At 45.1% G+C, this 17769-nt stretch overlaps 1 protein-coding gene across 1 annotated transcript in view; it reads left to right on the plus strand.

Moving 5' to 3' along the window:
* The window catches only part of LOC147108294 (semaphorin-6B-like), a 789919-nt gene that overhangs the window by 13318 nt on the left and 758832 nt on the right, over positions 1-17769 (plus strand). The window lies entirely within an intron of this gene.

A 17769-nucleotide genomic window follows, 5' to 3' on the forward strand; every position in this document is an offset into this window, starting at 1 on the left:
TTTGTGTTATCCAGAGGCTAAGTGTCCGGCAAGCTCAAGCCACCGGCAAAAATCAGGAGCCGTTTTGTTAGGTTTTTTTCTTCTCGTGGCTTTTTTTTCCAACAGTCAGGCTCTGGAAAGTCTCTCTGAAGCTGTTGCTAAGCTACAGAGATGCTTCCAAGGTACGGGCCGACTGTTTAGAAGCTGTTGCTTAGCAACAGTGTTTGTTGTCAGATTTGGAGATGAAATGCTCCATATGCTTCAACATTAATGCTGGTGTGTCCGGCAGTTTTGAGGGAACGGCAACAGTTCGGTCCCGTCGGTGCCAGATAGCACAAAGTTTCCTGTATTAATTTTTAATCATTAGCCTGCAACCAATGGCCTGATACTCTCTTCAGCTGGGGGCACAAGTACGCTCATTGCTTGGGCATGGAAAAATGTGCTAAAATATGACCACGCCGATCTTGAGAGCTTTGACTTTTGACTGGTTGGCACGAACAGCCTGCAGTGCCAGTTTAGCCAATGTTCGGAATAATCCGCCAGGCTGTGCAGTGGAGACGAAAACATTGGAGACACTGAAAATGCTGCTAAGGTGGGCGAGATGGGATACAAGAGGAATGAGCTCTGATGGGCCAAATAACCTTTTCCCATTCGTCACTTTTCTTATGCTACTAATTTTTTCAAAGTTGCCCCCTCCTCTGAAATGGACGGTGGGAGCGGGCAGGCAAAACAAAGAAGGTAAATAAAGATATTGAACTTGAATAGAAAAATGTCATAAAATGTATGAGGTTAGATATTTCTTAGCAAAATAGTAAAGTTAAAAGAAAAGGGCCAAAGGATAATAGGAAAGGAGAGAAAATGAATGACCAGGCAAGGACAGGTAAGGTATTTAAATTGTTTTCATATCTATTTAAAATTGCATTACTGGTCTTCATTTTGGTGGTTTGGTGTTACTATTACAATGCTAAATCTATTCCTGATGTTTGAGTAAGTTTATATCTATCTATCTATCTATTCTTCTATCTATCTATCTTTTTATATATATCTATATATAAAGCGGTTCATCTGTCTGTCTGTCCTCTATACACTCAAACGTTATAGAGCGTACCTATACATATGTTATATCAAAAGAAAGCTTATGATCCTGGAAGTGTCATAGGCGTATTTACGTTTTGGTCAGACAAAAATTGTTCGGACAGTTTACAAAAAAGGTTCGGACAGTTTACAAAAAAGGTTCAAAAAACAGCAAAATTCCGCTCATTAGCGTTGAGTGACGTGATGGTTGACCAATCGTACAGGGGATAGCATTGACTGATGTGATGGTTGACCAATCAGTGCATCACGGGGGGGGTTCATTGTGTGTGTGGGCGGGCCATCCTACAGGGGATAGCATTGACTGATGTGATGGTTGACCAATCGGTGCGTCACGGGGGGCGTTTCATTGAGTGTGTGGGCAGGCCTAATCCTTCTGAACTGAGGTGAGTGGCTGCCATCTTGATTCCTAATTCCTAACTCTTGATTTATTTTTCCTACTTTGTGTGTGTGGAGGGGATTTTATCCAGCACAAATTTGGTACTTAGGAGCCCAACTAGCTCATTATATAATTTGCGTGTAATAAATGAGTCCAGTATGTGATTTATTTCTCGGGGCCATGTCACTGTGGGGGCCCGAAGCCCCAGGGCCTAGGCTTCTCCAACCGCCAGCAGCGCAACTCCAGTCCCAGGCTCCCGGCCCAGACAGGGACCAACACTGGCAGAGGGGAGAGGGCCTGCTGGCTCGGCTCAGTTCCCAGGGTCGGTAGGTGGGGAGGCTTCATAAGCAACTGGGGTAGGTTGCAAGCCCCGAATAATAATCTGAATATCCCGTGTTTGCAGCTGAGGGGATTTCTTCTGCTGACAGGCCCAGGTTAACGGCAGCCATCTTTGTCAAGGAGGGCGAAAAGTTTCAGTGCGACCCCATTTTTATTCAGTGTGTAACAGAGTGCATGCGCGGCCATCTTAGTACAGGAACGTAGAGTGGGTGGGGCTTCAGTGTCTGCTCCCAATCGGGTCCTGGTGCCCGGGAGAGACGATCAGTGTCTGAGTTATTTTACTCTCACTCTCCACACGGGATTTCTCACCATCTTTCCTGAAGGCGCTGGTAAGTGGCAAGCTTAGAGTTTACATGCCATACATTTGCAAGAGAAGAGCTCCAGAAGGTTGTGGGTTCAAGGCCTCTCTCTCTCACTCCCAGTCTCTCTCTCACACTCCCAGTCTCTCTCTCTCTCACACTCCCAGTCTCTCTCTCGCTCACACTCCCAGTCTCTCTCTCTCTCTCTCTCTCTCTCTCTCTCACACTCCCAGTCTCTCTCGCTTTCTCTCACACTCCCAGTCTCTGTCTCTCTCACACTCCCAGTCTCTCTCTCTCTCTCTCTCTCTCACACACTCCCAGTCTCTCTCTCTCTCTCTCTCTCACTCCCAGTCTCTCTCTCTCACACTCCCAGTCTCTCTCTCTCTCTCACACACTCCCAGTCTTTCTCTCTCTCTCTCTCACACACTCCCAGCCTCTCTCTCTCTCTCTCTCTCTCTCTCACACACTCCCAGTCTCTCTCTCTCTCTCACTCCCAGTCTTTCTCTCTCTCTCCCTCTCTCACACACACTCCCAGTCTCTCTCGCTTTCTCTCACACTCCCAGTCTCTGTCTCTCTCTCACACTCCCAGTCTCTCTCTCTCTCTCTCTCTCTCTCACACACTCCCAGTCTCTCTCTCTCTCTTTCTCTCTCTCACTCCCAGTCTCTCTCTCTCACACTCCCAGTCTCTCTCTCTCTCTCTCTCTCTCTCTCTCTCTCTCTCTCTCACACTCCCAGTCTTTCTCTCTCTCTCACACTCCCAGTCTTTCTCTCTCTCTCTCTCTCTCTCGCACACTCCCAGTCTCTCTCTCTCACACTCCCAGTCTCTCTCTCTCACACTCCCAGTCTCTCTCTCTCTCTCACACACTCCGTCTTTCTCTCTCTCTCTCTCTCACACACACTCCCAGTCTCTCTCTCTCTCTCTCACACTCCCAGTCTCTCTCTCTCTCTCTCTCTCTCTCTCTCTCTCATACACACTCCCAGTCTCTCTCTCTCTCTCTCTCTCTCTCTCTCACTCCCAGTCTCTCTCTCTCTCTCTCACACACACTCCCAGTCTCTCTCTATCTCTCTCACACACACTCCCAGTCTCTCTCTATCTCTCTCTCACACTCACACACTCCCAGTCTCTCACACACTCCCAGTCTCTCTCTCTCTCTCTCACACTCCCAGTCTCTCTCTCTCTCTCTCTCTCACACTCCCAGTCTCTCTCTCTCACACTCCCAGTCTCTCTCTCTCTCACACTCCCAGTCTCTCTCTCTCTCTCTCTCTCTCTCTCTCTCTCTCTCTCTCTCTCACACTCCCAGTCTCTCTCGCGCTCTCTCTCTCTCACACTCCCAGTCTCTCTCTCTCTCTCTTCTCCCCCCGTCTCTCTCTCTCTCTCTCTCCCAACAACAACATGCCCTCAAAAAAGCCTCGGCACCGCTGGGCACTCCAGCTAGTTATATAATAAAGCAGTATGTCTGTCTGTCCGTCTGTCTGTCTGTCCGCTATACACTCAAAAGTTATAGAGCGTACCTACACATATTTTATATCAAAAGAAAGCTGATGATCAGGGGAGTGTCATAGGTGTATTTACTTTTTGGTCAGACAAAAATTGTTTGGACAGTATACAAAAAACGTTCAAAAACCCGCTGATTAGTGGTTGACCAATCCTACTGCTCATTAGCGTTGAGTGACTTGAAGGTTGACCAATCCTACACTTCAGTGACCTGATGGTTGACCAATCGATGCGTCACGGGTGGGACCTAATCCTGCAGCCTCCCGAAACTTCGCCGCCATTTTTCCCCTGCTTTTCCTCAACTGCGTCGGCCCGCCGGAGCAGGAGGTAAGTTGGGGTCACTCGGGCCGGCTCTCACAACCGCTCGGCCTGACACACAGAGCGGGGGAGTGGCAGCGGGTGGCCGTCAACCACGCGGCCTGACACACAGAGCGGGGGAGCGGCAGTGGCCGGCCGTCAACCGCACGGCCCCCTAAACTGCCCTGGCAACGCCAGGCCCCCCCTGCTAGTCTATAATATTACTGTTTGTTTCAGCTCCACAAAAAAAGCAATCAAAAGCAGGTGGCCCTTGGAGACGAGAGTTTCTCTGGACCTGCTGGTGGTCTAAGGGTTAATAACTTACCTAGTATGAGGGGTAAATGTTCTGAGAAACTCTGGTGCTTGAAATCAAATCGAAACAGCAACAGATTTGTGGCATGTCACCAGGAAGGCCATTGATGTAGACAGTATAAATGGATTCAAGAGGCAATTGTATCTGCTTCTGGAGAGATTATGGGATCGGGGGAGAAATCAACCAGGTATGGTTGACACCTGTCCAAAAAAGGATTGCCGAATGGTCTTTGCCTGGTCCTAAAAATACTTCAAAGCAGCATGGAGGAATCGTTTTTTGGATATGACGTTAAACCGAGACCCATCGGTCTGTTTAGGTGGTGCAAAATATTTCATGGCATTACTTGAAAGAGAGCCGGGAATTCACCCACTTTTGGGGCCAACTGTCTTCCCTCAGCCACGACCACCAAAAACAAATGATTTGGTCATTGACTCATTTGCTGTTTGTGGGACTGTGCTATGCACAAACTGGCTGGTGTGTTTACCTCCATGGTTGTAAAGCACTTTTGTGATGACCTGAGGAAATGAGAAGGTGCTATATAAATGCAAATTCTTCCATTCTTTACGTAAATGCTACTAAGTCTGTTAGTTTGCATCCCCATGTTATTTTTGTCAAGAACAAACCCAGGTTCTTGCTGCTGCAACTTCTAGGAGTAGACTGTTTTCACAGGCTTTATCTGTGGTTGACTGAAGCTCCTTATCTTAACAAGAAGAGAGAAAAGACTATTTTTCACATGAAAGGAATTAAAAAATTCAATCACTGCGGCTTAAAAACTGGCAATGGAGAGAAACGCTCATATATTATCATGTTTTTAACCTGAACAGAGTCTGGAATTCCAAGGCACTAAAACAATTCTAAGTGGTTTTGATATAATTTGTCCCTTTTTTTTAAATTTTTGTGGTTTATGTACTGACTAGGAAGTCTTCCTTTGAAGTGATAGCCATGAAATTACAAGATATTTCCTTTCCCAGTCCCCTCCTTTAGGGTTGCCACCCATTTCGTTTTTGAACAAATATTGCTCAGATATTATGGTTTGTCTGGAGTTTCTCTAGAAACCTGGAGACAACAGACTGCTACTGATCCCTGCATTCAACCAATGGCTTCTATCTTTTGAAACATCTTCATTTTGAAGCTTCTTGTTTTGTGTAGCTGGAACATCACATTTTGAACTTGGAAGGAACAAAACATAAGAGACGTGCTTGTTTAATAAAATAGTTGAAGACACTGACTGGTACTGGCTTCGGTCCCATGGAAACTGACCATCTTCCAGTACCTGGTCCAAATGACCATTGTTCATGATTAAGTCAGGATAATGAGTGTTAACTGGCTATTTTTCCATGAAGGACATCACAGTCGCCTCTGATCCTGTGTCCACACACCACACTTTTCAGCAGGAGTCACTAGAAAGCACTCAGAAATGGAAACTCTGGCTGATTAACTTTTTTTCCCTCTAGCCTCGGGATGCCAAAGCCAATGTTGGTACCTCCCACTACTACCTTGGCTGCAATGAGCCATCTGAGCACTTACTGGGATCAAGCCTAGAACCTCCTTGGTCTATATAGTTCAATTCTGCACTTCCCAGCTTCACTGCTGCTGAGCTGATCTTGGCCATGTTTGGCTATGGGAGAAGAGAAGGTTCTGAGTAGAGACCAGCTGCTTTACTACAGGGCCTTGGGGGGAAGGAAAATAGGAATGTGCATCACCTCAAGTCATTCTTGCACACGTACTGGTGGTTGGTACAGAACACTGTAGACATACTCAGAAACTAGATGCCACAAGGTAAGTCACGGTCTGGAGAAAATAATGGGAAAACTATTATGGAGAGGAAATTTAGTTGTATATGTTCCTATATAAACTCTAAACATGCTTGTACTAAACTGCTCTGTGTTTATTTAAAACAGATGCTAACTCCATGCTGCATTCACCAAAATAAGCTGAGTCTAGTAAATGCAGATATTGGTCAGGAGCCATTTCTATGAGACATAAGCTATTTATACACTGAAACACTAGATAGTTGAAGACCTCTCCATCACCACACAGTTTATTCTTCTCTCAGGTATCGGCTTTTTTGCACCAGTGGGCATATCTGAAACTTCCCTAGCTTATAAATCTCCAGTGTCATTACTGATCTTTAATGTTCCAGGAAAGCTTTACACAATCTATAAAATAAAAAACAGATAATGTTGGAAATACACACCAGGCCAGTCAGCAACTATAAGACAAACGGCACGGCAGGTTAAATAAGAATCATAGATTACCTAGCAGCAATAGGAAAAACCACTCTCTCTTCTGAAGTGGTAATGGTAACCATCGGTGACGAGTGAGTGAGCATGTCAGACAAGTAGTAATCATTCAGACAGTAGACCTTTGAGAACGATAGGAACAGGAGTAAGCCATTCAGCCCCTCGAGCCTGTTCCACATTCAATGTGATGATGGCTGATCTGTATCTCAACTCCATCCACCTGCCTTGGCTCCATATCGTTTTATACCCTTGGCTAGCAAAAATCTATCAATCTCAGATTTAAAATTATTAATTGAGCTAGCATCTACTGCTTGTGGGAGAGAGTTTCACACTTTTGTACCACCCTTTGCATGAAGAAGTCTTTCCTAACTTCTCTCCTGAATGGCCTGGCTCTGACTTTAAGGTTATGTCCCCATGTCCTAGACTCCACCACCAATGGAAAAAATTTCTCTCTACCCTATCAATTCATTTGAAAATCCTAAAAACCAAAATCAAATTGCCCCTTAACCTCCTATGTACATTGGGGTACATTCATTGCTCCCAACAGAGAATTGCGCTTAAAGGGAGCACCGCTTGGAAATAGGGCAGCGACACTGTAACCCTGTTTCTCTGATTTGCACTCCCTGCACACTGAATTTACCCTTCTGTGCCTCTTCTACATTCACAGGCTGACTTTTGAGGAGATATGAATAAAAAATGCTGTTAGCCCATCAAGCCACTCCTACAATATACAGTCTGCCCTATTGTGGACTCCGCCCCACCTATGAGGATAATGTTCAGTATCAATACTCCCTGATCCTCAGTATCTCCAGGATATTCATATAGCCTCATATCTCTGTCATTCAGTTATGCCCTGCTGTCCAATGCTGCCAACTACACTCCCCCAACAGCGCAGAAACCATGATGCTTCACCTCTCCCTGTCTCTATAGCCACCAATCTCATTCCCACCCAGACATTTATCCAGCTCCGTTATGAAGAACTAATTGGCACAGTCTCAACTGCCTTTGCTACAGGTTTGTTCCACAAATGCATTACTCCAAGAGAAATCCTATTCCAACCTGTAGCTTCTTTCTACAAATTACCCATTTTGTTGTTGGAGTGGGTGGGGAAGACCTTCTAAAAGGTACTTGGAAAACTTTTTCTTATTTTAAATATGTGGCTTTAAAGGCAGTTGCACTGGTTTCTTAGTGAGACCGTGAAGTGTAGAAAATGGTGGTAATTTTAATATAATTATAGCCCTGTATGTCTCAGCCTTGCGACTTTATTCCTAAACTTCTAGCAATAGGACCATAACATTTTACAGCACAGGAGGAGGCCAGTCAGCCCATTGTGTCTGTGCTGACTTTACTAGAGCAATCCAAAACTAATCCACTGCCTTTCTTTCTGGCCTGTAACTTCCTGTTTCAAATGTTCAACTATTTTTGCCACCAACAATGCAATTGTTTCTGCCTCAACTACTTTCTGTAGCAAAGTGTTCCATGCTCTAGCACCTCTCTAAATTCCATGATGCCATATCCATGGGATTAAAAAAAAAAATACATCTTTGAGGGGTTGCCATCCATTTCTATCCACTGCTCCAGTAGTGGGAATGCTGGATAGTTGATCAGTGTCGGGTTTTTCAACAGAGGTCATCTGTTGGCAGTTAGGACCAGACGTGATAGTTGATTTTTCTCACCCCGCTTCCCTCTTTCCCCAACCAGGGGCACTCTGGCTCATTGTAACATTACAACAGATACCTCAGCTGAGATCAGTTGACTCCAGAAATCTAAGCTGGAGCTTTCCTGCTCTATATAGCTCATGACTGTATGGCGTGATACATTTACACACTGAACCATAGGGAGAACCTGGAATCACTATTTTTAACAAACCTTGGCACACATGCGTACAGAATCACTTCATCATTTTCACATCAGCCCAGTCAACGGAGTTCCCTTCCCCCTCTCAGTGGAGCACCTCCACCATATCGCCAGCTCCTGCAGAAATTCATATTTGTATGAATTTCATTTGTACAGTAGTTCATAGTCAACACGTTTCTGAGGAAAAAGACATGTCCGTGGAAAAGGCTTTTTGTTTGTCATAGTTTAGCTGGCAAACAAAAATTGAAAAAACAATTGTAGTGTCAGCTGTTGCTCAGTGGGTTGCACACTCACCTCTGAGTCGGAAGGTTGTGGGTTCAAGTCCCACTCCAGAGACTTGAGCACATAAATCTAGGCTGACACTCCACTGCAGTACTGAGGGAGTGCAGCACTGTCTGAGGTGCTGTCTTTCGGATGAGATGTTAAACCGAGGCCCCGTCTGCTCTCTCAGGTGGGCGTAAAAGATCCCATGGCACTATGTCGAAGAAGAGCAGGGGAGTTACCCCTCAATCAACATAACAAAAACAGATTATCTGTTCATTATCACATTGCTGTTTGTGGGAGCTTGCAGTGCGCAAATAGGCTGCCGCGTTTCCCACATTACAACAGTGTTTCATTGGCTGTAAAGCATTTTGAAACGTCCAGTGGTCGTGAAAGGCGCTATAGAAATGCAAGTCTTTCTTTCTATAAAAATTTACAGCCAATTGTAAGACCAATTATCTAAAAAGGGTCCTACTTTAGGCTGCAAATACCTCCCAAGTCTGGTAAAACTCTTGCTGTTGAGGTACTGAACCATACAAACCAGGGAAAGTCCCAGGTTTAAACTCCAGTCTTTGATCAGTTAGCTTATCTCAACTAAGACAGTGGTAGGATTGCTACAAATGCCCTCTGCGTCCATGGGCTAGGGAGGAAAATAATCAACCAGGATTCCTGCTCTTCATTACTGACCAGTGGCCTTGCTGAAAAGTTCACATGTTTGGAGATTGGGCTCAGACAGAATTGGGCATGGTTGTAATGCCTGGGTCAAGTAACAGAGATCAGCCAGTGCCAAGGTCAACAGCTTCAGAAGATGAAGGGTGGAAAAAATAGGAAATCGAGCTTGTTGGAACCAACGTTCGCTCTAACCTCTCTGCCGGTCCTGTGCAGCCCAGCTTTTCCCGTGCTAAATTTCGCCCATGCGCCAAACTATGAATGGGCCGTGCACCCAAAATAAAAATTAGGGGAAAAATTGGTTGGAACCCCAGTAAGAAAGGCCATAAGAAATACAGCACTTTCATGACCTCAGGACATCCCAAAGTGCTTTACAGCCAATTAAGTGAATTGCAGCAACCAATTTACACAAGGCATGGTGGTCCCACAAATTGCAATGTGATGATGACCAGACAATTTGTTTTAGTGATAAATATTGACCAGGACTCTGGGGAGAACTCGACTGCTCTTCTTTGAAATGGTCCTCTATCAGTATTGCAATGAAGTGTCAGCCCAGATTCTGTGCTCAAGTCTCTGTAGTGGGTCTATGAACCCACAACTGTCTGAGTCAAAGACGAGAGTGTTACCACTGAGCCACGGCTGACACCTAGCAGATACCCAGCAATGATTTCAAGGTAATAATCACTCCCAGCTATCCACTATTTTTGCTGTGTAGTACAGCATGAAAGGGAGTTACAAAAGCTTGCAATACAAAATGCTAGCCAAAAGGTGCTTTGTGTCTAAAATCAGTGCTTGGAAATCACTGAATGGTAAGGCATTGATTTAAGTGGCTTTAAGCTTAACATTTTGCTAGAACATCATTACAAGTGTGCGGAGTAACATAAAGCCCTTCATTGTCACTGACAATAGCAGTACAAGCATGAGATACAGTTGCAGCACCCCTTCCTTTTAGTGAACATGATCTGTGTCGGCATATCTAGAAGAGAACTCGCACCTATTTTATTCTTCATTTCGATAGAAGTAACATCACACCAACGCACTACATGAATACAAGATTCAGATTATCATGAAATACCTTAGCTCAGTATTATTTAATAGTCTTACCAATTCTCCTACGTTCAGCAGGAGGCTCATAGTTGAAATTGCGATCATCTGCCTTCCTACTCCAAGATCATTATCTGATATGTGCATAAACTGTGATGGTAAATCCCAGCATTACTTTTTAATCACTGGGGATCATGTGACCAAACTTAGCTTGCCACCTTAACACGTTCCTGGTATTGGTGCAAGATAGCCACTCCAGTATATGTTTAAACTATGGCTGAAAATCTCACATCTAATGCTTTGACCAGTGTTGACAGGTCTGGTTATCAGTAGCCATCATGTCACATCAAGCAGTGCCCTGTGGCAACACTTAATGTAATGTTCATCTTGTATTTGTGTCTGAATTGTGTCTGAATTGCTTCCTCATTTCCAAATTGAGTAAAATTAATCTGAGGGTGAATGCAAGCCTTTTCTTTTTCTTGCCAATCTTTCTCCTCTACATTGCTCAGGAGAAAGCATTACTTACTGAATCATACAGCACAGAATGGATCCCATTGTGCCTGTGCCAGCCTCTTTGATAGAGCTATCCAATTAGTCCCACTCCCCTGATCTTTCCCCATTGCCATGAAAATGTTGACTTTTCGAGTATATATCCAATTCCTTTTTGAAAGTTATTATTGAATCTGCTTCCTCCACCCTTTCAGGCAATGCATTCCAGATCATCATAACTCGCTGAGTAAAGAAGAAACTCCTCATCTGATCTCCCCTCTGGTTCTTTTGCCAATTATCTTCAATCTATGTCCTCGGGGGGTAACATTGCTCGGCCCCCTCCAATTTTTCACCCAGGTAAATGTTCTTCATGTGTGACCCTAGACTGGGGGCGTCATCAGATCGTGCGACTACAGAAGTTAACACAGCTGAGCCTGATCCTGACTAGACAGTGATGAGGAGCAAGAATCCTGACTGTTATTCCTCTCATCAGCCTCCTCAACTGCCGCCCCAGCTAATGTCAATTCATTCAGTACAGACAAGTGATTATACCTCGTCCTACCTAGTCAGTATAGTGATACAAGCCCTTTCATCGCAAAGTACATACACTGCTAATTCTAGTCTCCCAAACTGGTTTGTCCACTAGTAGTTACCTTGCCACCAATATAGCCGGGAAAATTGTTAGTTCAAAGCAGCCAGCTTAAATTGAATCTAAGTACAAAGACATGTAGAGCACAGTTTGTGCAATTCAGTGTACATTTTGTGTATATATAGCACCATCCACTGTGGATGTTGGGGAGTGGTCAGTGAGTCAATAGTGTTCATGTTGTTGTAAATAAAGCCAGTTAGTTTCAAATAAAGCCTAAGGCATCTGAAACATTTAAATAAAAGGGTGTGAAACAACTAAAGAATTTTCACAAGTTTAGGATGACATGATGAATGGGATACTGTGTGTCCAACGGAAGTTTTAAGAAAATGGCAATGGATCTAAAACATGAGTATAATGGGGTCCAGTTTCCACTGGTTTAATGTTCATTCCTTCTTCTCTTCTCTTCTTAGGCAGTCCCTCGAAACAGAGGATGACTTGCTTCCACACTAAAAATGAGTTCTCAGGTGACTGATGAGTCCAATGCGGGACCTACAGTCTCTGTCACAGGTGGGGCAGACGGTGGTTGAAGGGGCGGGTGGGTGGGTTGCTTGGGTTGACGTGCGCTCCTTTCGCTGTTTGCGCTTGGCTGCTGTTTGCGCTTGGCTTCTGCTTGCTCTCAGCAAAGAGACTTGAGGTGTTCTGCGCCTTCCCGGATGCTTCTCCTCCACTTTGTGCGGTCTTGGGCCAGGGATTCCCAGGTGTTGGTGAGGATGTTGCACTTTTTCAAGGAGGCTTTGAGGGTGTCATTGAAGCATTTCCTCTGCCCACCTGATGCTCTCTTGCTGTGTCAGAGCTCTGAGTAGAGCGCTTATTTTGGGAGTCTCGTATCGGGCATGTGGATGATGTGGAACGTCCATCGGAGCTGATCGAGCGTGGTCAAAGCTTCGATGCTGCGGATGTTGGCCTGAGCAAGAACACTGACGGTGCACCTACCCTGCCAATGGATTTGCAGGATCTTGCGGTAGCAGCATTGGTGGTACCTCTCCAGTGCTTTGAGGTGTCTGCTGTACATGTTCCATGCCTCTGAAGCATACAGGAGGGCGGGTATCACTACTGCTCTGTAGACCATGAACTTGGTGCTGGGTTTGAGGCCCTGGTCTTCAAACACACTCTTCCTCAGGCAACCGAAGGCTGCACTGGTACACTGAAGGCGGTGTTGGACTTCGTCATCAACGTCTGCCCTTGTTGACAGTAGGCTCCTGAGGTATGGAAAGTGGTCCACATTGTCCAAGGCTTCGTCATGGATTTTGATACTCGGGGAGCAGTACTGTGTGGCGGGGTAGGTTGGTGGAGGACTTTTGTCTTACGGATGTTTAGTGTAAGGCCCATGCTCTCGTACGCTTCGGTGAAGGTGTTGATGATGGTTTAGAGTTCGACTTCAAAGTGTGCGCAGACGCAAGCGTCGTCTGCATACTATAATTCGATGACAGAGGATGGGACGACCTTGGATCTGGACTGGAGGCAACGGAGGTTGAACAGTTTACCGTTTGTTCTGTAGATTAGCTCCACCCCAGTGGGGAGCTTACTGAGGGTGTGATGGAGCATTGCAGACAAGAAGATCGAGAAGCGCGTTGGTGCGATAACACAGCCTTGCTTGACCCCGGTCCATATGTGAATTGGGTCTGTGGTGGATCCGTTGGTCAGGATCACGGCTTGTATGTTGTCGTGAAGTAGGATGGTGACAAACTTTTGAGGGCAGCTGAATTTGAGGAGGACTCTCCATAATTTCTCACAGTTGACGGTGTCGAAGGCATTTGTGAGGTCAAAGAAGGCCAGGTACAGCGGTCGATGCTGTTCCCTGCATTTCTCTTGTAGTTGACGCGCGGTGAAGATCATGTCCATTGTGCCCCTTGGACGGAATCCGCATTGCGACTCTGGGAGGAGCTCTTCAGCCACTGGGAGAAGGCGATTGAGGAGGATTCTTGCAATGAGTATAATGGGTTCCAGTTTCCTCTGGCTTAATGTTCATTCAGTACCCTGATAGCTTGATGGGTAGCTATATCGCTTTGTATGGTACTGAACCTTACAGTCCAGGAAGATCTTGGTCCAATCTTTGGTCCATGCTCACTTATCTGCAGTGTTCCATTGTTTGTGGAAGAGAAAACCCCAGTGGTCCTGAACACTGTCCAGTGATCCCTGCCAGAGAGTGCAGGATGAGGACAGAATTGGTCTAATGGCCTGCTGGCAATTACCATCTCGGCTTACACATAAGAATGGCTACTTCAATGAAGTACTGCAGTGGTTGTTGACTCCCATGGAACTGTACCCCGGGATGCACCAACACCTTCGGGGGGGGGCAAATAAATGGAAAATAATATCAGTCAAGACGGGGGTAAAATCATGTAGCGGGTTTCGTGGTCTGGATGGCATTTTGTGTGCAGGTTTTTTTTAGGCAGGCGGGGATCTGCAGGTGTGGTTATACAGAAAGCTTTCTGTCTCATTTCCTAATTGGTTGTGGTGTTGGATTTAACACGGACATTGCATTTTACACACGATACTGGGGTATGTGATCCGCTATTAATAGGCTGGGAATGTTGCTCCAGTAATGCGTGTCTTTCTGTAGATTTCGAACCAGCCAGGCTTTCTCCCTACACTCATCTGCAAGAAGGATTTGCTGTGCTTTTTGCAACGCTCCATCTCCAGATCAGGAACCTGGGAAACATGTGGGAGACCAGAACATTCCTCCTTTCACAGTAAACGTCCTCTCCTCCAACACAGATGAAAGAATTTGAACTTCTCAAGAGAGAGATTTAATTTTCATCATTTGAGGCTGCCATAGATGATGAGATTTTTGTTTGCTGCGAGGCTAAAAAAAAAAATATATATTCCATCAGGCAGTGTGAAGTGGTTTTTAATGCTGTCAGATAAATACTGAGGGATGAGGGAACATTGAGTTTTAGGGTATTTGAGACCATAAGCTGCAGCCAAGTATGTCAGCAGTTTTCTAACATCTTCTCGTACCATAACATACCACTCCTGGTTGCTTGGCAATGAGGTGTAATGATTTATAATAGAAAAACAATCTTCAGTGCTTTTTCTCTACCCTCTCCTGATTGTAGAGTTTTGTTTCTACTGATGTCTGACCATATGATAGGTGCCGATGGCACGAATTGGTTGCTGATGGCTTTGAGCCAGAGGAAATGACTTCCTGATCTCATCCACATTCCTGCTATTGTTGAGACTCCATTCAACTAGCAATCTGATTCCCCATTATAGGGGACTCAATTATACAGCAATGGCCTCTGCCTTTTGTTTTTGACCCGTTAGTGCACTCTCAGTTATGTGTGTAGCAGTTGGGGCATCTGTTGATCTTGTAAGTACTGTCTAAATATTGTAGATCACAATTGTGTATTATTTAGTTGCATTCCTTTCTCCCCCCCAACCCACACCTTTCCTGAAGACACTCACTCTCGCTCATCTGTGGTTCCATATGTGCGAACCGAGCTCCAATATCTTGCCCATGTAGCCACATGATTAGACAGTGATTGACGACAGCCTTTTTCACCATAGAGGGCATCACACTTGAGCCCACTCCTGTGCTCACCCAAAGTCCTCGTGCGCACATTGGATAATACTGTAATCGCCCAGATTATACTGTAATCACCCAGCCAATTATAATTTCTCGTTGCTACCCTGGCTGTGATGGGCTCAATTGTTAAGCAAGAAAAAGAGTAATCTTATTCAAAAATAATTTTTACTCTTTGATTCAGCCAGAATGTGCAGAATTAAATAGATGGGGTACAAATATTGAACATAGAACTCCTCAAAAAAGGTTTTGTATTTAACTTGCATGTCAAGGTCCTTTGACTCACAAGATTAGCTATGTGCTGGATAACAGAAAGCCAGCCCTAGTTGCCAGATAGTTACCCCTAGTTCACTCTAGGTGTTCTGATGATTTCATAATTTAAGTGAAGTTTGTTTTGGAAAAGACATCATTGTTATTTAGATCTCTTGTTTCCCCCTTCTCCTGAACCTGCTGGTCGTGCTAGGGTACAGTTCCATGGATTTTTGTAGCACTATTTCATGGTCCCCAATATGAATCAGGACCTTCAGGAAAGGAGAAGAGAAAAATTAGGAAAAAGAAATATATAAAACACAAAAAGTTAAACAAGGAAACTGCATGTTCAATAAAATTATTTAAACATGAGAAATCAGCAATCATTTACAAAAACGTGCAAGTTAGAGCCAATCTCATAGACCATAGCAGACAGATGCGGGCTAGACATTCATGCCTTAAGTGAAATTTTAGTATTTAATATTGAATATATGATAATGGAGCACTCATGCAGATCAAAATTGTTTTAAAGACTTCATCGACTGTTATTTTTTCCTATTATAAGTTGGTGCTGTACGAGTGATTGGGTTGATGACTGGTGGAAGTTCTCACCTAACTGGTCAACAGCCTAACAATGTTTGGTAGAATTTATCCTCCAGTAATCTGATGAGGAATGTCAATGTTGGGGAATGGGACATTTTTCTACTTTCTTAGCAGCCAGCACATCAAACAGGTCAAGGTGAGGGGCAGCACGGTAAGATGCAGAGTAATACTTCCCTGCTCTAACTCCACAATGTACCTCACCTGCAACCTCAGACGAGCCCACCTATGCACAAGTGTGATGATTTCCTTTCACTATACTAACTGTCCATGTGACCCTCTGAACAAGAGGGCCAATTTGGTGCCAAAGAGAAGAGGAAACTTTCATCTTGGTTTGGTCTGGATTCAAATCCATGTCCCTCAGATGAAAAACGATCCAAACCTACTATATACGGAACAATTCCACTGAATTGTATCATGTCATAATGTAAGCTTCTGTATACAGTCAGAAAACAAGATAGGTTCTCCAAGCAACTTAAGAAAGAACTCACTGTCACTAGTTTTCATCATTGACATTTTTACTGGGCTTTATTTTATTTTATTGCCCTTCCCTGTGATCTCCAGTTTTCTTTCCCCCTCTCCTGATAAAACTGACTTGTAGGGGGGAATTTTGCCAGCCCTGGAGAGGCGGGTATGGAGGTGGGACTGCTGGGAAAATGGCAGAAACTGGGAGCGGGTACCAAACCCGCTCCCAACCCCCCACCGTGCCATCTTCCCGGGAGGCGGGTCCCCGATCGAAAAGTCCGCTGTGGAGGTGAGTCCGCTGTGGAGGTGAGTCCGCTGTGGAGGTGAGTGATGGGTGCAAGTGTGGAGAGGTAAGTGAAAAGTGTTAGAAAAAGTTTACTTACCTTTGCTTCTTCCTGCAGGCTTCAACCCTTGGGGATCCGGAGGTACCGCACCGCAACGGCTGAGATGACAGAATGGCTGCTGCATTCTCAGATGCAGCAGCCATCTGATTTCTGCTGAGGAAAGAGGTTTGGTGAGCCTTCAGTACAAGGGCTCACCTTGGAACAGAGATTGTCAATGTTTGACAGATGAAACGTCATTTGCTGATGTCCGTTGTCACCGGCTTTCCCTTAATTGGCCGGCTAAGCCCACAGGGCGGGCTTAACAATTTCAATCAAGGGAAAATAGCGTAGGTTGGCTGGACGTCGTTGGGGGCGGGACTGAAACCCGACAACCAGCAGTCGCGCCCCCATTGACAAAATCCATAGTGTGGCATGCTTTCACAGGTGCCAGCCACCCTCTGTTACCTAGCACGTGCCCACTCTTCAGGTGTGAGCCTCGGCTGTGAGTAGCAGCAGGCTGTTTAAACATGGGGGGGGATTGCAGTCAATCGCAATCCTGTCCGCCCCTGACATCCAGACACTTTCCAACGGCAGTCACTGGATAGCAGTCAGGAGCAGGAACCCTAGCTGACTTTTCCCCAAAGTGGATCAAGCACACTGAGACCAAACGTAGTGCCACTACTGCCATTGAGAAAAGGCCATTCATTCATCAAGCCCGTCCCTTCTACAGACCATACTCAATCTACCCTATCGTCAATTCAAAACCACAGGCAGAAATGAACTAATTCAACACATACCAAGGATTAAACCGACAACCTTCACGCTCCATGTGGCCCAGTGCATTGTCAGGAGTGCTTTTATCCACTGAACTGCCGTATTAATATTAATAACTAAATAAAATCTCCAGTGAGAATAGACAGCTCTAGCAATGAAAGTGCAAAAAACAACAAATGAAGCTGCGTCAGAAATAGTGCCGTCTGAGGCACTCGGGACCACCCCAGCACACGGACCAACTCAGCTTGCTGTTGTTATCAAAGCAACAGCCCTGATAATGGGCAAATTGAGCAGATGAGAAATGTTGATTTCCTATTCACTTCATGAACATGGCTGAACTTCCATTTGAGTCGCAGCTGAAGGCACCGTAATAGACTGTCAATGTACTTCAGAAATGATGGCTACACATTCCGACGAATTGGCCAAA

The sequence above is a fragment of the Somniosus microcephalus genome, chromosome 13 (assembly GCF_052327205.1).
Source record: "Somniosus microcephalus isolate GS21.2 chromosome 13, FLI_Smic_1.0, whole genome shotgun sequence".
Classification (NCBI taxonomy): Eukaryota; Metazoa; Chordata; class Chondrichthyes; order Squaliformes; family Somniosidae; genus Somniosus; species Somniosus microcephalus.